The sequence below is a fragment of the Sus scrofa genome, chromosome 14 (assembly GCF_054392235.1).
Source record: "Sus scrofa isolate SSC_HxYL_T2T_F1_AM1 chromosome 14, Sscrofa_HxYL_maternal_Yorkshire_Landrace_v2.0, whole genome shotgun sequence".
NCBI lineage: Eukaryota > Metazoa > Chordata > Mammalia > Artiodactyla > Suidae > Sus > Sus scrofa.
The window spans coordinates 147877292-147898676 of record NC_139396.1 but is presented as its reverse complement, the minus strand read 5'-3'; the positions used below and the strand labels follow the sequence as shown (position 1 = coordinate 147898676).

The window sequence follows — 21385 nt, the reverse complement described above, 5'->3', positions numbered from 1 at the left end:
ACTGACACCTTAACTTTTTACTTGGAATTTTTATGTTTACCCTGATTTCTAATTCATTTTAAAAGTATAATTTTCTGGTTTGCTGATACTTTAGCACTTTTCAGATACTTTCTTCATTTTTCCAAGGAACAAATCAGTGTTTGTTATTTTTAGCTATTTGTAGCTCGACTTGATTATGTGATGTGATCATTCTTGTCACTTTCTGTTCATTTCTTGGCTTAGCCTTTTAAGGATTTTTGAACCTTTAAAAAAATTCTTCCTTTACAATGTCATGTTTATGGTTAAGATAACCCAAATTTGAAATATTAATCCTATAATATGTTATGCTGATCCCTTTTACGCATTCTTTCCACTTAGTTGAATTGTTTCCCTTTTTCACACTGAGTCTTTCTGCAAAGTGCTGGGGTCTATGTATAAAATTTCACCTGTCTAGAAGTAGAAATTTTAGCATTTAATACATGGCAGGATTGTATAATCTACTTCTCATCTGGTTGGAATACTCTTTGATATTTGAAAAGTCAGAAATCATGTTGAAATCATTTTTTAAAACAAATTTTTTGATAAATCAGTAAATCCAATAAATTTGGAGACTTGTTCATTTGGCAAATCGTCATTGAGTGAATGGAATTTCTGTAAACTGGAATTAGACAAATTGATTTTCAGATAATTCATCCAGAATTTTCAATCTCCATTAGGGAAGAAAGAACACTGACATAAATGTGGAAACTATATTGAATTTAAGACTCTACCTTTTGAGAGAAATACAACCTGCTTAGAGAAATAAATTGGTACTTTTTAAAGATTATAATCAAAGTTGTGGAAAATCTTTTAGCCCACTCTCAGCCAGGCATCTCTTTTGTATGATTTTGTGAAACTAATAAAAAGTCATATTTTCTGCTAGGCTTTCAGGTCAGACTGTTCAGATGCTCACCTTTCATAAATAATTCTTTTCTAGGATGAAAACTCAATTACCAGGGAGAATTGACAACTTCAATACAACGGAGACATGCATTTATTAGTGCTTCTCATTAAATGTCTTCCTGGATTTTTTTCTCCAACAATGTTCCTGGTATGCTGCCAGATGACTGCCCCAAATGCTTTACAATTGTGGGATTTTATGATTTAAAAGTAATTTAAAAATCAATCCCTTCTGCCATTTACTCTAAGAGACACTCACATGCTTTGTATTGTTCTGAAATATGGTCAAATGAGAGAAGCTTTCCCTGGCCTTCAGTGTCCTCTGAGTCAGAGTTATACCTTCCTCTCATTTGAGTTCCATTTAATGAGAATGGTAAATATTTTTGGTAGGCTTCACTTCCTTCATTCTTTCTCTTTCCCTCCCTTCCTGAAGTGGTGCCAGGAAGCTGCTCTGGAATTTTTGTCTACCTTCTATTCTGCATCTTTCCCAAACCTTTCTATCCTGTCTTTTTCTTGTCTTTGTTTAACTTTTCCACACTGCCCAGTAGGCAGCATAAAAATTAAAATGCATGTATTTTAAGAAAAGTATGAGCAGTATCATTTCTGCAGAGCAAGCAAGGGTTCTTGAAACCCCGGTGTTCTTCACCCAAGATAAAACAGAATGATAAACATCTTAAGTAGAGATAGTTTGCTTAGGAGACAAACATTTTCTTTAATGGCAGTTCAAAATTCTCATTCTTGTTTTATAATATTATTTGGGCAACACAGGTTTGCTTTTTGTTTGTTTTAATGAATGAATACACTGGTTCAATGGCAGGCTAAATAATAGCCTCCCTAAAAATGCCCATGTCCTAAACCCTGGAATCTATGAATCTGCTACTTTCCATGGCAGAGTGATTTTGCAGAGGTGATTAAGATAAGGAGTTTGAGATGAGGAGATAATAGAGGATTATCTGGGTGGGACCAATGTAATTACAAAGGTCCTTATAAAGAGGAAAGCCACCATTCTAAAAGGTGACAGGGTGATGACAGCAGAGGTTGGAGTGATGATGTTTCTGGAAAGGGGTCATGAGCCAACAAATATCTGTAGTGTTTAGTGACTGGAAAAAGCAAGGAAGCAGATTCTCCCCTAACGCCTCTAGGAGGAATGCAGCCCTGCTGACCCCTGGGAACTGCCAGCCTCCAGAACTGTAAGAAGTTCCGTTTGTATTGTTTCAAGCTACTAAGTCTGTTGTAGTTTGTTTATAGCATCAATAGAAAACTGTTGTCATTGAAATGTGAAAGGGACTTGCGATTAGAGTCCTTTTTAATAAGATCCCTTCAAATAAATATTTTTACTTTTTTTTTTTTTTTGGAAGAGATAAGATCAACTCCTCCATAATCATTCCTTACAACTTCTCCTCCCTTTGGAGATTTGGCTCCCAAGAGAAACACTAGAACATTAGGGCAGCTGAGTAGTTAGGTAAATTCTGAGTAGTTTTTCCAATCTTAAAATCCTGGGCTCAAGTAAAAGGCTCAAGGCTTATGGTAATAGTGGCTCTGAGAACTCAGATTATGTCATCAGGCTGTTTTCTTCTCCTCATCTCTCAAACAAGGTTTCTTCCACAGGTCCCACAATAGCCCCAGGGCTCCAAGATACATTAACTTAGAAATTCCCTAAGGAAGGAGAACTCAGGATAATTGTGGCACAAAGTTGAGGAGGACTCTGATGCCTAACTTGGATCACATGACCAAGCTGGATCCAATCACTGTGGCCAGGGAGATGCCACATTCTGATTGGCTAGTCTAGGAGGTGTGCCTACCTCTGTCGAAAGATGACTCAGCCCCAAATGAAACTACGTAAAATGAGTTCCCCAAAGAAAGAAATGAGAGAGTTAAAAATGAACGATCAATGAAAAGCAAGATAGTGAGTTCCCCGTTGTGGCTCACTGGTTAACAAACCCGACTAGCATCGATGAGGATGCAGGTTCAATTGCTGGCCTTGCTCAGTGGGTCAAGGATCTGGTGTTGCTGTGAGCTGTGGTATAGGTTGCAGACATGGCTCGGATCCTGCATTGCTGTGGCTCTGGCCTAGGCTGGCATCTACAGCTCCAGTTAGACCCCTAGCCTGGGAACCTCCGTATGTCACAGGTGTGGCCATAAAAAGACAAAAATAGAGAGAGAGAGAGAAAACAAACAAACATAAAAGACTGTGTAATTGTGGGAAGAGGAGAAAGAGAGAGAAAGAGAAAAGAAAGGTTTTTTTTTTGACTTTCTAATTCTTAGATACAGTTCTTGAGACTTAGCTACATTGCCTGCTCTTGGGGTCCACAAGATAGCGCTCATGAGCCTAAGGTAAAACTTATGGCCAAACCCAGACTCATTGTATGAGAGGACCAAAAAGGTCTGGCTCTCAGAAGGATGATGCACTGAGAGGACATTAAGGTAACAGTTTACCAAACTCTTCACAAATTTCAAAGTGCTTTCATGTACATTAGCTTATCTGAGCACCATAATAACCCTGTGAAACACTCCAAACTGATATCATTATTGTAGCCATCAGGGTCCAGTCAGGAGATAGAAATATCATCACAAATTTTAACAAGAAAAAATATAACATCAAGAATTATTGAATGTTATAGGTAACTAGTAACTGGGAGAAGATAAAAGAATAACCTAGGAGTAAGGGAGAGTTCCCAGGAAAAGAACAAACTTCGATTCACATCTCATTGGGAGAGTGTAGCGTGGGGTGAGCACCTGTGGCCCCCTGGAAGGCGGAGAAGTTTGCTGAGTTGCCCCAGAGCTGGTTACCAGCTGGTGGACTAAGGCTGGTGAGCCAGGAACCATGGGCCTCTCACCAAGATGCCAGCAAGCTTGCAGGGGTAGGAGTGGCCCTGGTGGTTCTATATGCATGCCATTTGCAGCCACACCATAGGAACAAAAAGAAAAGACTAATTAATAATGGAACCAGGAAAGGACGCACCTTCACTGTCCCTGTAGCACGCTCCACTGACAATGGTTTCCACTGTGCAAGCTGGCAAAGAAGTATTTATAGGTCCAGCTCCAGCGTCACTAAGCAGGGCAACAAAGTGAACTGAGAAGCACTACAGAGACAGCTGGCACAGTCCATCCCTTTGGCTTCCTCCCTCCCGTGTGCACCCTTTCACAGACATTTGAACTCCTATATGAAAACAAAACTCCTTCATGTTCCCGCCCAACAAGACAGCTTTCTTTTGTAAAAGTGAGGAAGTGCTCATCCTTTTCTCAAAATGAGGAGGCATAGTCCCAAGAGTCATTCTATCCATCATCAGTTATGTTAATAACTTTCAAGATCAGTGACAGTTCCAGTGAATATTTGTGGCCTACAGATTAAAATCAGCCTCTAACAACGTATATATAAGATAATAACGGGAAAGAGAGAGAACGTGTTTGTCATACAAGTAAGTCTATCCATATAACAAGCAAAGAGAAAATATGCACAGCTCCTATAGCCCTTATTTCTGTAATGAGGCTGTAGTTGATCACCTATGACTCCTTTCTCCCATAGCCCATCCTGTATTTACTTTACGCTGCAGGCAGAACCTCAGATGGTCAAGGTTCTTTATCTGGTGAAATGACCCAAACCTTCATTCCCCAAGGATCTGGGTCCTCCATCATCCTGCTTTTTTGGTTTTTTGCTTCTATAGTTTTCTATGAACCTTTGCTAGTGGCATGAAAGTACTAAAAGGAACTCCAGAGAATCCTACTGTTGAGCAGCAACTCAATTTCCCCTGGGTGATTAGGATCAATCATTCTGGTCACTAGAGTAACATTTTTATCTGCTTATTGATTCTGTGGCATAAGAAGCCCAAAGTGGCCAGACAGCAGTGTCATCTTCCAGTAAGTAAGCTGCGGTATCACAAAGCCTGGCAGTGAAGGGTGGATTTGGAGCTGAGAGATAATAGTAAATTGATAACTGGCATGATTATCCCTGTTTTTCAAATGAGAAAACTGTGGTTCAGAGAGGTCAATTAAGTACCTCATGTCATCTGCTTACAAGAGGCAGGGTCTCAGATCTGCAGACCTCAGATCTGAATGTTCCTTTCTGCTCCTTAAATGGGGTGGTTCACTATCTACAAAACAGAATCAGACTCACAGACACAGAGAACAGACTTGCAGTTGCCAAGAGGGAGGGGGGACGGAGTGGGATGGATGGGGAGTTTGGGGTTAGCAGGTGTAAACTGTTACATTTAGAATGGATAAGCAATGAGGTCCTGCTGTATAGCACAGGGAACTATGTCCAATCACTTGTGATAGAACGTGATAGAAGATAATATGAGAAAAAGAATGTATATATATGTATGACTGCGTCACTTTGCTGTTCAGCAGAGATTGGCACAACCCTGTAAATCAACTATACTTTAACAATAAGTAAATTAATGTGGTGGTTCTGGTAGACTAGATCAAGCATCTGACCTGGTTCTGAACTCTAGCATTTACTCACTCTGAGACCTTGGGCAACTCACCTAACTATTCTAAGCCTCACTTTTCTCAGCCGTAAAGCTGGGCTAATAGTCCCCAACTCATAGGATGAGAATGAGAATTGAATGAGTTAACAGTCTATGAAAACACTGTGTAAACTCAGCCAACTTCACGAAGTTATCATTACTAAGGATTGTACAAACTCTCCATTTACTACTCACCCACGGAAAATTTTGATGAATTCCTTAGCACCTCATAGTTTATGAAGAATGGTCTCTATTAAGGGGAGTCACTGTACCAGGGCAGCAAATGGGATAAATTCTAAAATCAGCAGAAAACATAGAGCAAGTGAGCATAGTCTCGTGGAAGAAATTGATAGAGTTCTTTGTACCAATAATCTCCGAATCTCAATTATTTTTTGCCAAATAATTTCTTTCAAGTCATTTTGGGAAATGGCTCACTGCCTTTTTCTATTTTATTAAATCCGAGAACCTCATTAAGTCAAAGTATCAGTGATGCATTGTCAGCGGGGCAGAAAATGGGGAAAATCCTCGTTCAGTGTTTGATCATGAAAACCTTTCTAACGAATCCAAGACAAACACATTCCCCTCCTACTGCCTATTCATACGAGATTAACTATTGTGCTGGTTCACAATATTCAATCATCATTTCTTACCCGTTTAAGAGCTGCTTGCATGAATTAGAAGTGGAGACCCAGCAAGCTCTGGTGCATTTTTCCACATTCTCAGCATTAGAAATATGGCTTAACTAAGTGCAATTAGAACAGCGATGCAACTTTTATTAAGAAAAGAAGAAACTAAAGCTGCTTTCCCTCCAAAATAAAGAGAAGGATAGTAGGAGATTTAAAATTTATTTTCCACTCTCTAATACCCTGGCCAGGCTGCTCCCATATTTTTATTGTCCCACATTTCATAGCTCATTATTCCTAGTCCTGCCACAAACACCTACACTTGGCTTTTTCCTCCACTTCCTACATTTCCTTCACGTCCCACTAATAATAAGCACTTGGACATGTTTGAAGGAAAAACCACAATTTCAGAAGCTCGGTGCAATTTATGAAAGTGTCCTTTTCCACCTGATTTTCAGGGAATTGTTACATCACCAAGTGGGACCACTCTTTTATACCTGTCTGAGAATCTAATTTGGTGTCTGGTTCATAGAGGCACAAAATAAATATTTGTTGAATGTAGGCCTTTGAATTCATATTCCATATCAATACAAAAATCTGATAAGTAGACTTATAGGAGGTCCTAAACTTCTCAGATGGCATTTAAAATTAACTGGTTTGGGAGTTCCCGTCGTGGCGCAGTGGTTAACGAATCCGACTAGGAACCATGAGGTTGCGGGTTCGGTCCCTGCCCTTGCTCAGTGGGTTAACGATCTGGCGTTGCCGTGAGCTGTGGTGTAGGTTGCAGATGCGGCTCGGATCCCGAGTTGCTGTGGCTCTGGCGTAGGCCGGTGGCTACAGCTCTGATTGGACCCCTAGCCTGGGAACCTCCATATGCCGCGGGAGCGGCCCAAGAACCAAGAAATAGCAACAACAACAACAAAAAAAAAATAAATAAAAAATAAAAAATAAATAAAATTAACTGGTTTGGTTCCATAATGCTAAATCAAAATTTTTTTTTTTTTAGGAACAGTCTTCCTCTGAGTTCCCATTGTGCCTCAGCAGAAATGAATCTGATTAGCATCCATGAGGATGCATGTTAGATCCCTGGCCTCACTCAGTGGGTTAAGGATCCGGCATTGCCGTGAGCTGTGGTGTAGATCACAGACGAGGCTCAGATCTGGCATGGCTGTGGCCGTGGCGTAGGCCAGCGGCTACAGTTCCAGTTCAGTCCCTAGCCTGGGAACCTCCATATGCCGCAGGTGCAGCCCTAAAAAGACAAAATAAAAAAATTAAAAAAAAGAAGAAAAAAGAAATAGTCTTCCTTCCTCATTATTAATGTGATAAATGGTCTTTATAGGTTTTTTGGGAAAAAACTAAGATATGAATCACCCATAATCTTGAAATACAAATGGAACTACTTTTAACATTTTGTATTTTCTTTCCAGTTTCTCTCTCTCTCTCTCTCCTGGCCCCCCTTCCTTCCTCTGTCTCTCTGATTAGAATAATAAAATACATAGTTCAGTGTTCAGCTTTCTCACACTATGTATTTTTGTTCGTTTCTTTCTTTCTTTTTTTTTTTTCTTTTAGGGCCACAACTGCAGTATATGGAGATACCCAGGCTAGGAGTAAAATCGGAGCTGCAGCTGCCGGCCTATGCCTCAGCCACGGCAATGCAGGATCCCAAACCCACTGAGTGAGGCCAGGGATCTAACCCACACCCTCATGGGTGCTAGTCGGATTTGTTTCCACTGTGCCACAACAGGAACTCCTCATACTGTGTATTTTGAACACTCGTGTCATTATGTGGTCTTTGAAAATAAAAATTTTAATAAATGCATAATATTTCCTAATATATATGTTTATATGTGTTCCCTCAGAGTGTATATACACAGACGCACAGACACACACACTACTCCACTCCACATAGCTAAACGTATTGCTGACTGGAGTAAGGGAGCAATATTCTGGTCAATGACAATCTCACCTCGCAGAACAGACTGATCATTTCACAGAGGGTTTGGGGGGCAAGTGTGGAGTTCAGGGATTAGCAGATTTTCGAGAGCAAAAGTAGGTTGACATCAACTCTAGAAATGTGATTATTCTAGTGAGACTTCTGTTGATTGGTTGCCACTGATAAACATATTTATTGGAGTAACTTCTTTCCTGGTTGGCTGGCTTTGGGACATCAGACACTGTCACTTATTGGTTGGTTTGCATGTTCACCAAAGCAGGTTGGATTAATGGATAGAAAGGGTTTAAAATCCCACTATAGTGGTATTTTGTTCAAGATTATAGAACAGAAGCATTTTCCTAGGAGTATGAGAAATTTTTGATTCTCAATGCCATAATTTATTTAATCATTCCTTTACTGTGGGATAACTGGATTATTTACAATTTTCCTACTATTATAAATAATGCTGCAGGGACCCTCCAAGCAATCTTTGAGCACCTCTCTGGGTATTTTCTTAGGAAAGTTTCCTGGGAGTGAAATTGTTGATTCAACAGAGGATTTAAAAATAAGTTTATAATAGTAATATATGTTCATTACAGAACATTTAGGAAGTACAGATGCATAGAAAGAAGAAAATTAAAGTCATCCATAAGCCACCCTCCTCCCCACCACATAATCACTGTTTAATGTTTATCCTTCTAGTCCATTTTCTGTGTTTCTGGTAGATCTAGACAAATAAACACAAATAAGAAATCACGATAGTACTTTTTTTTCAGTTTGCTTTCTTCCCCTAATTAATTGTTATGATCATCATATAGTTTCATTTAGTGGCTGAATAATGTGTGTATCTGTATGTGTATATAATACAATTTAGGTAATTTTGCTATTGTTGGTTAGTCAAGTCTCCTATCCTCCTCTTTTTTGTTCATGCCTGCCTAACTGCCTAGTTATTTTTTTTTGTTTTATTATGTTATAATCATCATTATTACATAATTTTAAATGCTACTATAAGCAATGACATTGCACATATTTGTACCTAAATGTTTGCATATATCGATGTTTATTGTTTTAGGATAGTGTCAGACTAGTCAGCGGGTCCTGGGAGAGCTCAATGACGTGCCATTTACCAAGGCCTGGTATGTGCTGGTGAGGGGACGTCAGCATTGCTAGCAAGTTCAGTGATGGTAGGAAAGGTGGTCTCAAGGTTGGGCTTGGTAACATCCATAGGGATGATAGGACCTCAGAGTAATTCAGACCGGGTGGTAGCGCTTACCCACCAGAAGCCAGGCCATAATTACTGTGATGGCTAGCGCTATAGAAGGCGCAGCTGGGAGTTCCTGTTGTGGCTCAATGGGCTAAGAACCCCACTAGTATCCATGAGGATATGGGTTCAATCCCTGGCCGTGCTCAATGAGTTAAGGATCTGGCATTGTTGTAAGCTGCAGCAAAGGTCACAGCTGCAGCTCTGATTTACCCCTAGCTTGGGAACGTTCATATGCCACAGGTGTGGCCTTAAAAAGCGCGGGGGGTGGGGGGGTGAGGAGAAGGGGCCAGCCAAGGGGCTTGACCTGCAAGGAGTTAGAGAGATAACTAATAAAGAATTGCATTCGTAGGTACAAAAGATACAGCAAACCAGCAAGAGTGGTGCAGAGTATCTATAACCACAAAAAAGGCAAGAACAGAGGCACAGTATAAGCACCTGCCTCATGGCTCCTCATCAGTACCGAGTCTTGTTTTTTAAATAGTATTTGCCATGAATTCAGGTGTATTTTACTAAGAAGTATGCAAATAGAGGCAGAGCGCAATTTTTCTTTTATAGCATTTGAGCACCAGCTGCTTTGTTTTCTTCTGAACTTTCCCTTGCCAACTCTCCATCTCCAAATTATTTGTCCTAAATGAACCTTGTTGGCCTCATCTATTATGCACCCCTGAGCCGCACATTAGCAGTGGTACGTGTGGCCTCATAAATTTCAAAATATGACAGAGCAATCTGAAATCTATTGCCAGATTATACCCATGCTCTCCTTGAAACCAGACTCAGCACTTTGTCTCACTCAGTTCCCCTCAAAACCATGTCCAGAACTCTCAGTAAGTCATATAGATTTTGCTGAATGATTCACAAGGGAACGAAAGGAAAGTCACAGGACAAACTACACAGCAAAATTTCAGGAATCCCCACCTTCTGGAATCTGCTTTCTTGGGCTTGCTTTTCACTACTCTCTACCTTGTACAGCATCTTGGAGCACTTGTGGTTCTTAGAAGTTTCTTGCTTTCTGTCTGTCTTTCTTTCTTTTTCTTTTTTTTTTTTTTTTTTGCTTTTTAGGGCTGCATCTGTGACATATGGAAGTTCCCAGGCTAGGGGTTGAATCAGTGCTGCAGCTGCCGGCCTACACCGCAGTCACAGAAGTGCCAGATCTGAGCTTCGTCTGTGACCTATACCACAGCTTACAGCAACCCCAGATCCTTAACCCAGTGAGTAAGACCAGGAATCAAACCCACATCTTCATGGATCCTAGTCAGATTCGTTAACCACTGAGCCACAAAGGAAACTCCACTTGCTTTTTTTTTTTCCCCCTAGAGTATTCTCACTATCTCCCCTTCCCCAATCTGGATAACTCTTATTCGTCCTTAGAAGTCATCTTATATTTCGCTTCCTTTGAGGACCCTCCCCTGTCCCTCCATGTCCATGAGACACCCTACCTGATGCTCCCCCCACCACCTCCTCTGCTTACACCTCCTATCAGTCAGGCTCCCTGCAGGAAACAAACGTACGTTGTGGAGTCAAGAAGACCCACAAGGGATGATGAAACCTCTGGGAGCCACTCCCACCCCTCAACCCAAAGGAACAAAAGGAAGGAATGGCATTACAGTCGCCCTTGCCAGAGCTGGGGCTGTGGAAGTGGAGTCACCTGACAGGAGACAGCCACAGAATAATCATAACCTCGGCTGACACTGAAGTGAGTTAAGGCTGCGGGCTCGCAGCTGATACCCAGGCTTCTCTCTCCTTCCTCCCTCACTCCAATACTGCCCAGAGCTGTTATCCAACCAGAAGTTAGAGGGCAAGGGAGCTTAGGTCAGTCTCCTGGACATCTGGTTTCACAGAGTCATGTAAAGAATAAATGGAAAGTGAGGAGTTCCCGTCATGGCACAGCGGAAACAAATTCAACTAGGGACCATGGGGCTGTGGGTTTGATCCCTGGCCTCACTCAGTGGGTTAAGGATCTGGCGTTGCCATAAGCTGTGGTGTAGGTTGCGGACGTGGCTTGGACCCTGCGTTGCTGCGGCTGTGGCGTAGGCCAATAGCTGTAGCTCTGATTCGACCCCTAGCCTGGGAACCTCCATCTGCCATGAGTGTGGCCCTAAAAAGCAAAAAAATAAAATAAAAAAGAAAGAATAAATGCAAAGTGGACAGCAGCTACCACAGTCCTGTTGCAGTCCTTTATCACCTGATGTATAGTTGTTAATTTGTTTCTTTCACTTGGAGACAGGTGCTGCGCTCCCGGGACCCAGTGCAAATGCTCAATAAATAAATATTTAGCAAATTCAGTACACATATTACGCCATGCAATACACAGGATTAATTCTCCTGTTAACCCCATTGCCTGAAGTATGAAGAGAGGAATGGATCTACCATTTTTGAAATAATTAATTAATGAGAGGCAGCCCTGGACATGGCTGACAGCCCAGAGTCAGAGCCCCACTGCCTAGGTTTAGCTCACTTCCCAACTGGACTTTGGGCAAGTTGTTTGACTTTCTGTGCCTCAACTTCCCATTATGAAATAGGAGTAATAACAGACTTACCTCATAAGGTTTGGGTGAGTATTAAAAGATTTAATACATGTGAAATGCTTAGAACAATATCAGCCTCATAGTAAGCCTCATAAAATTGTAAGGTGCTTATCATGAATGAAGTTATAACGTGAATTGTAAAATATTGCAATACGGCTACTGTTGTGGTCCTTCTTGGAAAGGGGCTGCTTTTCTAGTACTGTGGTTCCTCTGGGTCTTTTGGACAGTATTCATACAATACAGGATTATCATGGCGAATGTGCACATATGTAAGAGTATTTACTTAATCTGTAAATACACCTCAAAAGGACAGTGTTAGGGCAACATTTACAGAAAGTGATTCTGTGGTTTCCATCTGTGGTGTAAAGCTGGCAGCTATAGGAAATATGTGGGATTATGGCCTTTGGGTCAGACAGATATATGAGGATTCAAATCCAATCTTTTCTCCTTACAAACTATGTAATCCTAAGACAATTCTTCACTTTTCTGATCCTGGGAGTCCTCCCATGTAAAAATAGAGTAAATAGCATCTACTTTGCAGGGTGATTCTAAAATTAACCAAGATATTCCACGTGAAAGCACCCGATGCTGTATGTGGCCCACTGTAGACATTCAATACCTGTTTCTTTCCTTGCTTGCTGAGGAAGTTTTAAAGGACACGTTACAGATAAAAACAAAGTAAAAAAATAAAAGCAGTTGGTCAGTAAGTGTTTGCTGAGCATTTACTATCACAGACTCTGAAGAGTCCTGCTGATGTTGGAGAGCTAGGACCACCTGGTAATAGCTGGATGACCTACAGAGAGCTACTTAACCTCTTTGTATTTCAGTTTCCTTGCCATAAAGTGGGAATAATAATAGTAACCATCTCACAGAGTTGTTTTGAGAATTAAATAATTGATAAGGTGTGAAGTGCTTAGAATAATGCGTAGCATCCATACGTATTTAATGAGTGTTGGCTGCTCCTCTTGTTATCATTGTTATTATTATTTGATCAAGGCACTAAATTAATCACTAGAGGAGATCCTAAAATGCTTTATGCAATGCCACTGCCATCAAGAAGATTGTGGTCTTCGTCCAAGAGAAGCCTCTTGCATGGAACCATGTCCATGCATCCTTTTGTGTTGCTAGGAAAGTTTTCTTCAATAACCAAAATGACAGGTAAACTATCAGGACAGAGAAAGCCCCGAGATGCCTAGAGCAGCGTAGTAGCAAAGCCTGGTGCTTCCTCGACACCTTCTTTGCCACAGGTTATATTTGGACCCTACTTGAGGGAGAGATTGGTCTTGTAGTGCCCAGAGTTGCAGAAGAGAAAAATGAGGGAGGCTTATTCCTAAAGGGGCTTCTGAAGTTACATCAATACCATCAGTAAAGGTAAGAAAACTGGACTAATTAAGAGAGATAAACAGCGTGGGGAATACGAACAAAGCAAATGGTGATTACATCTGAGACAGGCTTGCAGCACCGCAAGTTGGCACAAAAATGTTTAGTGTCAAAGAGCTGGCCTGCCAATAGCAACATCATGAATTAATATTGACCAAGGGTCCAAAGTCTGTTGGGTCCTGCAGTGCAAGAACGGTTCCTAGCATTAAGATAAAAAGAGAATAGGGAGTTCCCATCGTGGCACAGTGGTTAACGAATCCGACTAGGAACCATGAGGTTGCAGGTTCGATCCCTGCCCTTGCTCAGTGGGTTAAGGATCCCGCGTTGCTGTGGCTCTGGCGTAGGCCGGAGGCTACAGCTCTGATTCGACCCCTAGCCTGGGAACCTCCATATGCCGCGGGAGTGGCCCAAGAAATGGCAAAAAGACAAAAAAGTAAATAAACAATTAAAATAAAATAAAAATAGTTAAATAGTAAATTAAAAAAAAAAAGAATATTGGCAGGGGGAAAAAAAAAAGATAAAAAGAGAATAGAGAAGAAAGGTCACCCTCTTTTCGTGCTTATTTCCTCCGGGAAGGTCAGCAGGATGGGAAGCCGTTGAATTCACTTAGGGATATTCTTATAGGGAAATGGAAACAATCACCAAAACGATGATCACTGCAGCCGCACTCACTGAGCCTTGCTGTGCATCACGTACTGTCCTAAGAAGGACGATGCCTTTCAATTTGAGGAATTTACAATGTAGGTAAGAAGATACAGAGATATGAGAAAATGAGCATTGAAAGTATCAGTAGAGATGGAGTTCCCGTCGTGGCTCAGTGGTTAACGAATCCGACTAGGAACCATGAGGTTGCGGGTTCGATCCCTGCCCTTGCTCAGTGGGTTGAGGATCCGCCGTTGCCGTTGCCGTGAGTTGTGGTGTAGGTCACAGACTCGGCTCGGATCCCACGTTGCTGTGGCTCTGGCGTAGGCCAGTGGCTACAGCTCCGATTAGACCCCTAGCCTGGGAACCTGCATATGCCATGGTAGCAGCCCTCAAAAGGCAAAAAGACCCCAAAAAAAGAAAAAGTTTTGAATAGATATCAAAATCAGAAAGTTGACTAGCTTCTCCAGCCGTGAGAGCTCCTCCTGTGCTGTGGAAGGAACTGAAGTGCCAGGGCCCAGGTTCTGCCTCATCCTTCACTTAGAGGTACCTGCCTGAGGTTCCTGCTGGAAGTTTTCAGGCTCCTGGAAGGTGATGAGAAGTTGCTGCCTAGCCGAGGCTGCTCAGAAAAACCCATGAGCATCTGTTTAGTTCCCTGGCGAGCAGACATGTGCGCCCAGCCACACACAGTGCTGATTTGGGTCAGCAAGCCCCAGCTCACTGCTCACATCAGACCAAACAGGAAGAACCATATGCGGCCTCATTAAACCAAAGACATGATGAATAAGCAAATGACACACACACACACATGCATGTGTATGTGCTCACGAATATGATTTACCACTAGGTCTTGACTGTTTTTGAAATGGATTGGCTATCTAGGCTAAGTAAACCTACGAATAAACCAGAAAGAGAGGAGAGACCCTGTGTGTGTGTGTGTGTGTGTGTGTGTGTGTGTGTGTGTGTGTCTGTCTGTCTGTCTGTCTGTCTGTCTGTCTGTCTGTCTAGCAGGGCTCTGAGAGGCCCTGGAATTGGCATTCAGAGACAATTGCAGGGCTAGCCATCCTTGAAATGTGCAGATCTTTCTCATTCTTCTGAGGCTCTGCAGACGACGAGGAGCTGTCAGGCTGAATTAGTAGCTCTGTAACCCCAGCGTCTGTGGCTAAACAGCTGGGACAAAGATCTCTGAAGTTTCCTATATCTTGGCAGGCTTCTCTAAAATATTTATAGCTGGGAGGCAACTCGGTAAGCCCAGGGGCTTGGAAATCTAGGACAAAAGACCAGGATGAAGCCAGTTGGGTAGTCTTGGGCAAATCTCCTAACTTTATCTCTGAATCTCCTCTCTTTGTCTACAAAAAAGTGGCTTAAAAATCCCTGCCTTCCCCCATAGGGGGACAGTGAGGAACCCCCGACATAGGCAGTGTCTCAGCCCCTGGTAAAGATGGACAAACAGCAGGGATTCTTTTTAAACATTGTCCCAGTTTCTCTCTTTACCTTGGAAGTCTTTTGGAAAACCCTCTAGTTGTGACCTAGGAATCAACTCATATTTATTTGTTGGGAAGCTTTTGTAAATTGAAGTTATAAAAAGGAACCCAAGTAAGGAAGCATTTCCGCTCACTGAGAAAATGAGTCTCAGGCAGCTGGGAGGCCAAGGGGAACTTTCAGGCGTGTTTACCTCACTAAACGCCCACATGGGTTCAGGCACAATGACTGTTTGAAGTCCCTGAGCTGTCCTCCAGCAGATCAGCAATGTCCAGCGGGTCAGCAGTTTGCAATTGTTTCCAGGCGTTTCTGTTATTTTTATACTTGAGAGTGTTCCCTGGTCTCTGTAAGAATGGCATTTCCATATAATAATTGAGTTGGCCTTGGGCAGAAGCGAAGTTCCTGTTGCAGCTACTGCAAAGAACGGAAGAAGGATTGGCAGGGAAGTGTACTTAGCAGAGGACACTTTTGTCCTGTCTCTGAAGCAGAGCCTTTTAATGGTGATTCCCGAACGCCTACCTGATGCCCTCCACACAGAATCATCAGAGAACTCCCTTAAAATACAGATACCTGGACCTCCTGCCAAATGCACTGAATTCCAGAGAAGGGGCCCAGGGTTCTGTGTTTTAAACAAGCCCCTTAGGTGATTCAGTGGCGTGGCTGGGCCTGAGAAACATGGGCGGGAGCTTTCCCTCCAACGTTCAGGGCACAGAGGACCCTCGGCCACTGCCTGGTGTGATTCAGGGCTGGACCTGCAGGGGTCCTGGGAAGACTGACCATGTGGCCTTCTTCAAGCCAATATTCTTTCTTTTCTTTTTGGCTGTGCCTGAGGCGTGCACGCCAGGGATGGATCCATGCCACAGCAGTGACAATGCTGGATCCTTAACCCACTGAGCTGCCAGGGAACTCCTCAATATTTTTAAAATATGTACTCAACACCTATTTAGAGGAAAGACACCTGTGTTACATGGGGAAGACTCCCCTACTGCCTGCAGCAGATCTGCTCTGGTCCCCAACTCACCAGCTTTGCTCAGGGACCACACACCGTATGATTCCAGTTACATGAAATGTCCAGAACAAACAGATCCATAGAGCCAGGAACCAGATTTGTGGTTGTCTGTGGCTGGGAGTTGGGGTGGGGGAGTTGGGGGTTATGGCTAAGGGAAGGAGGGTTTCTTTGGGGGATAACAAAAATATTCTAGAATTGATTGTGGAGATGGAAGCACAGCTCTGTGCATACACTGAAAGCCACTGAATTGTACGCTTTAAATGGGTAAATTATATGGTATGTGAATTACACCTTAAGAAAACTGTTTAAAAACAAACAAAACTTTACTAGGAAAAACCAACACCCCCCCCCCCCGCCCCAGTTAACCATGCCCACGTCTCCTTGTAAGGCAGCTGAGTAACCATCCATTGATATTTGGGGAAGGAGGGAAGCCCCTTCTCAGAGATTCAGTAAATCTTGTGTAGGACTCAAATCTTTTGTATTTTAAACAAGTGTCTCTGGTGATTCTGATATTATGAGAATACACACAGGTATCTGGAATCTTCTATAAAATGCTCTGTTTCAGGAGTTCCCGTCGTCGTGGCGCAGTGGTTAACGAATCCGACTAGGAACCATGAGGTTGCGGGTTCGGTCCCTGCCCTTGCTCAGTGGGTTAAAGATCCGGCGTTGCCGTGAGCTGTGGTGTAGGTTGCAGACACGGCTCGGATCCCGAGTTGCTGTGGCTCTGGCGTAGGCCAGTGGCTACACCTCCGATTTGACCCCTAGCCTGGGAACCTCCATATGCCGTGGGAGTGGCCCAAAGAAATAGCAAAAAGACAAAAAAAAAAAAAAAATGCTCTGTTTCAGAGATAGTGTTTCCTGTATCATTGTCTTTGTCTAGAAAAAAAGTGCCCCAGTGTGTGTGTGTGTGTGTGTGTATGAATTCTGTACACATTTATTCACATGTGCTCTAGTCTGCCTCTGGTGTAATTCTGCACTTTATAGATGAGAGAATTTCCTTTCTCTAACCCAGTTCTGGGCCTGCCTAAGCCAGGTCCCAAGGGAAAGGGGTAAAGTGGGAATTAATGAGCTTGCCAGAGTTTTTTTTTTTTTTTTTTTTTTTTTTTTGAGACAATACCCAACTTTACAAGAGTCCTTCAGTAGTCTGATCCTACATTAAGATCAGGTCATTGTGTAATCTCAGGGCTACCTGAAATTGCCTGGTGTTGTAGAAATAATGAGGGCTTGGACTGCCTGAGTTCAAATTCTGGTTTACCTTTAATGCTGTTACCTTACCCTCCCAGTCTGCAGGTTTGGACTCTTGGTACCTGGCTCACAGAATGATTCTGAAAAGTAAATGACATAATAAGTGTATACAAGGTGGCATATCTGTTTAGTACGATATGAGCTCAGTATCGTATCTGCTCAGAAAAAGTAGCAAATATTACTGTTGTTTGTACTGTTATTTGACTTAGTTCACGTATGCTGTATTTCCTCCTCATTTGGATTCTTTTTTTTTTTGCTTTTTAGGGCCATACCCGAAGCATATGGAGGTTCCCAGGTGAGGGGTCTAATCAGAGCTGCCAGCTGCCAGTCTACAGCCACAGCAACTCGGGATCCGAGCCACATCTGCGACCCACACCACAGCTCAAGGCAACATCAAATCCTTAACCCATTGAGCGAGGCCAGGTATCGAACTGGCAACCTTATGGTTCCTAGTCGGATTCTTTTCCACTGCACCATGACGGGAACTCCTTTGGTTTGTTTTTTTGTTTGTTTTTTCTCATTTGGATTCTATGCTTCTTTGAGGACCGTCCTTTGATTCCCACCCAGCTCCTCTCAGGGTATCATGCAAAAGCCAAGTGAGATTTAAGGAAAGATAGGTTGCTGAGAACACGCATGGGCCACTGGCCCAGGCTTCCCTTTCCCAGGGTTGTCCTGACCCACCATCCACAAGGTCACAGACGAGAACTCCCAGCAGCTTTGTAACAGTGCCATCTCACCCCAGTCCTCCTATGCCACAAGCAATCGCACCAGGTGAGGGCACCCAACCTAAGCTTAGCTAGTGAATCCTTTTCCTGACAATTTGTAATTGGGTCGCAGAGATTCCAGCCGGTGTCTCCAGGCCTCTTGGAAAGAGAATATGTAAACCTTCAAGAGTACACAGCTCCTTCCTGCCAGAAGCCCAAAACCAAGTTGTGGGCATAAAACAGACGTTGGCATGTTCCACCATCGCTGTGTGATTTAGGTATATTCGTATGGTGGGATCCTAAGCAGCTATTCATAAGGTCTCTAGAGCATTTTTATTTATTTATTTTTACATTGAACTATAGTTGATTTGCAATGTTGTGTTAATTTCTGCTGTGCAGCAAAGCAATTCAGTTATACATTGATATACATTATGTTCTTTTCCATTATGGTTTATCATAGGACATTGAATATAGCTCTCTGTGCTGTACAGTAGCACCTTGTTCCCTCTGTGTGTAATAGCTTACATCTGCTGGCACCAACTTCCACTCCATCTTTCTCCCAACCACCCCGCCTTGGCAACCAAAAGTCTGTTCTCCTTGTCTGTGAGTCTGTTTCCATTTAGTAGATAGGCTCATTTGTGTTATATTTTAGATTCCACGTATAAGTGATATCATGTGGTATTTGTCTTTTTCTTTCTGACCGACTTCAATTAGTATGAGAATCTCTGGTTGCATCCATGTTGCTGTAAATGCCATTATTCCATTCTTTTTCATGGCTAAGTGGTATTCCATTGCACATATGTACCACATCTTCTATATCCATTCATCTATTGATGGACATTAGGTTGTTTCTATGTCTTGGCTATTGTGAATAGTGCTGCTATGAACATTGGGGTGCATGTATTTTTTGAATTATAGTTTTGTCTGGATATATGCCCAGGAGTGGGATTGCTGGATCATATGGTAACTCTATCTTTAGTTTTCTGAGGAACCTCCATACTATTTTCCATAGCAGCTGTAACAACTGACATTCCCACCAACAGTGTAAGAGGGTTAGAGAACTTTTTAAAGCACAGAAAATGTACATACTATAATGTTACGGTAAAAAGGATAAAATAAAATTATGTGGATCACACAGATTAAAAAATATACATTTATGTATAAAATACTGCAAATACATAAAATGTCAGTAGTGATAGAGGGGTTGTAGATGATTTTATTTTTTAATATTTTCTGATGTTTCGAGAAAAGTCTATGTGCAGGGGTAAGAAAAACTCATGTAAGTTTTCTTCCCCCTTTTCTTAAAAAAAAAAAAATTAAACTCCTCTGGCCTCAGTTTTGTCAGAATCCTAGCTACTTTCATATCTGACAGTCTAATTTGTACCTGGGTGTTAGCTCTGGAAAGCTGTTATTGAATATGGGTTTCCACAGGCAAGATGAGTTTATACAGATCAGCGGTTCTCAACCATTGATCCCTTCTAGAGGATCCCTTCCATGAGCGGTAAGCAGTTCTACCTCTAAAATCAAATATCAATAGAGACATCCCAATTTGCAGGAAAAGACATGAAAGAATTTTCCAAAATTAAGATTTCTCCCATAAGTTTTCCATTGATGCCTGTCACCAAAGTCCCAACTAGAGTGAATATTAGAATCACTGGGGAGCTATTCTTTTCTTTCTTTTTGTTTTTTCTTTTTCTTTTTTAAAAAATCTCATCCACAGCATGCAGAAGTTCTCAGAGCCAGGGATCGAACCCACACCATAGCAGTGACAACACTAAATCCTTAAACTGTTGAGCCACCAGGAAACTACTGGGGAGCTTTAAAAATATGCAAATACCACTGCTTCATCTTCCCAAAACTCTGACTTAATTGGCCTTTTCTGGGGCTCAGGCAACTATAGTTTTTAAATATCTTTAAGTGATTCTCATCTTCAGGCAGGATTGAGATCCATTGACTTAGTGTATCTGGTTGAATGTAAAATTCTGCATTCAATTGTTTTGTTGTCTAAAGCTTAATAAAAGCTTGCTAGGCGTTCAGGTAGCCTCACGATTTCCAAATGCCCTACTAACAGAAGGAATTGGAAACTCAGGCTGGAACTCACCCCCCAGGTACTGCCATGCCTGGTGGTCAGAAAGACTGTTTGGAGACATCGCCCTCCTGTGGCAATACATGGTAACTGTTTAGCCAGGCCTGGGGTCAGTCTTCTCATTGCTTCTCTGGTAATAAGGCCCAAAGCCTGCTTCTAACTTTGCCTGCACCCCTTTCAGGCAATGACTGGCTGGGCATGGGCCTGCCCTTTGAAAGCTCCCTTGAATTCATAATATGTGTGTCCCTTCCTGACATGTCAGCAGTGGATTTGGAACCATAAACCTGGGACAGAGTTTTCAGACTAGTTCTTAGTTGTCAGGAGTGACAGCTGCAGGTAAAAGCTGTGAAGTGCTTATTGACACGGGGAATGCTGAGCTAGAATTGTTCTCTGTAAGTTTACAGGAAAAAAAAAATCACAGCAACAGTTATAGGTTCTGGGAAAGTGTATATATTTAACAAAACAAATTCTTTGTTAGAATGTTCAGTTTAACTCTTTCCCATGTGTGGGGGCAGAAGTCCAAGGTAGTGGGGCACCCTGGGGGACATGGCGGGGAGGCAGTTGAGGAGAAGTCTCACGGGGGTGGGGGGTGGGGACAGGGACAGTGGGCCACAGTGCAGACCTGGGCCCTGCATCCAGCATGTAGGGAAAGACTAATTGCTGTGAAGAAAACTTTATTGCACATCAAAACCACCTGGCGATCCTATCCAGAAAGTTTCTGCAAAAGCCCTTTCCACCAGCTCAATTCAATCAGCCTAGGAATCTGGGGTGGGCGACAGTTGAGGAGCAGTGGAGGGGCCCGTTATTTGTCTGGTGCCTGCTTGGTTCCAGGCACAGCACTAGGATACTATTCCCTCTTTTGAGTCCTTACAACAACCCTCTGAGGTAGCTTGTACCACTCCCATTTTACAGATGGGGAAGCCGAGGCTTAGGGAAGGTGGCTGAGGCTTCACAGGTGGGCGGTGATGGAGTCTGGACTGCAATGCCGGGTAGGGAGGGAGGGAGGAGATGTGGGGGAGCTGCTCACAGGAGCAAGTCATGAGAACAAGCCAAATCCTTCATCACTAGGTCCAGTGCCAAATGTGGAGCAGGACCAGAGATAGCATAG

At 42.6% G+C, this 21385-nt stretch overlaps 1 long non-coding RNA gene across 3 annotated transcripts in view; it reads left to right on the top strand.

Annotated features, from left to right (window-relative positions):
* The window catches only part of LOC102160539 (uncharacterized), an 81950-nt gene that overhangs the window by 33544 nt on the left and 27021 nt on the right, over positions 1-21385 (top strand). Inside the window, exon 3 of one of the 3 annotated variants that reach the window (XR_307827.4) lies at positions 956-1503. The exons of the other annotated variants lie outside the window; for them this stretch is intronic. This is a non-coding gene — a long non-coding RNA (uncharacterized LOC102160539). Of the gene's footprint in view, positions 1-955; positions 1504-21385 lie in introns of those variants that run through there. 3 annotated transcript variants of the gene reach the window in all.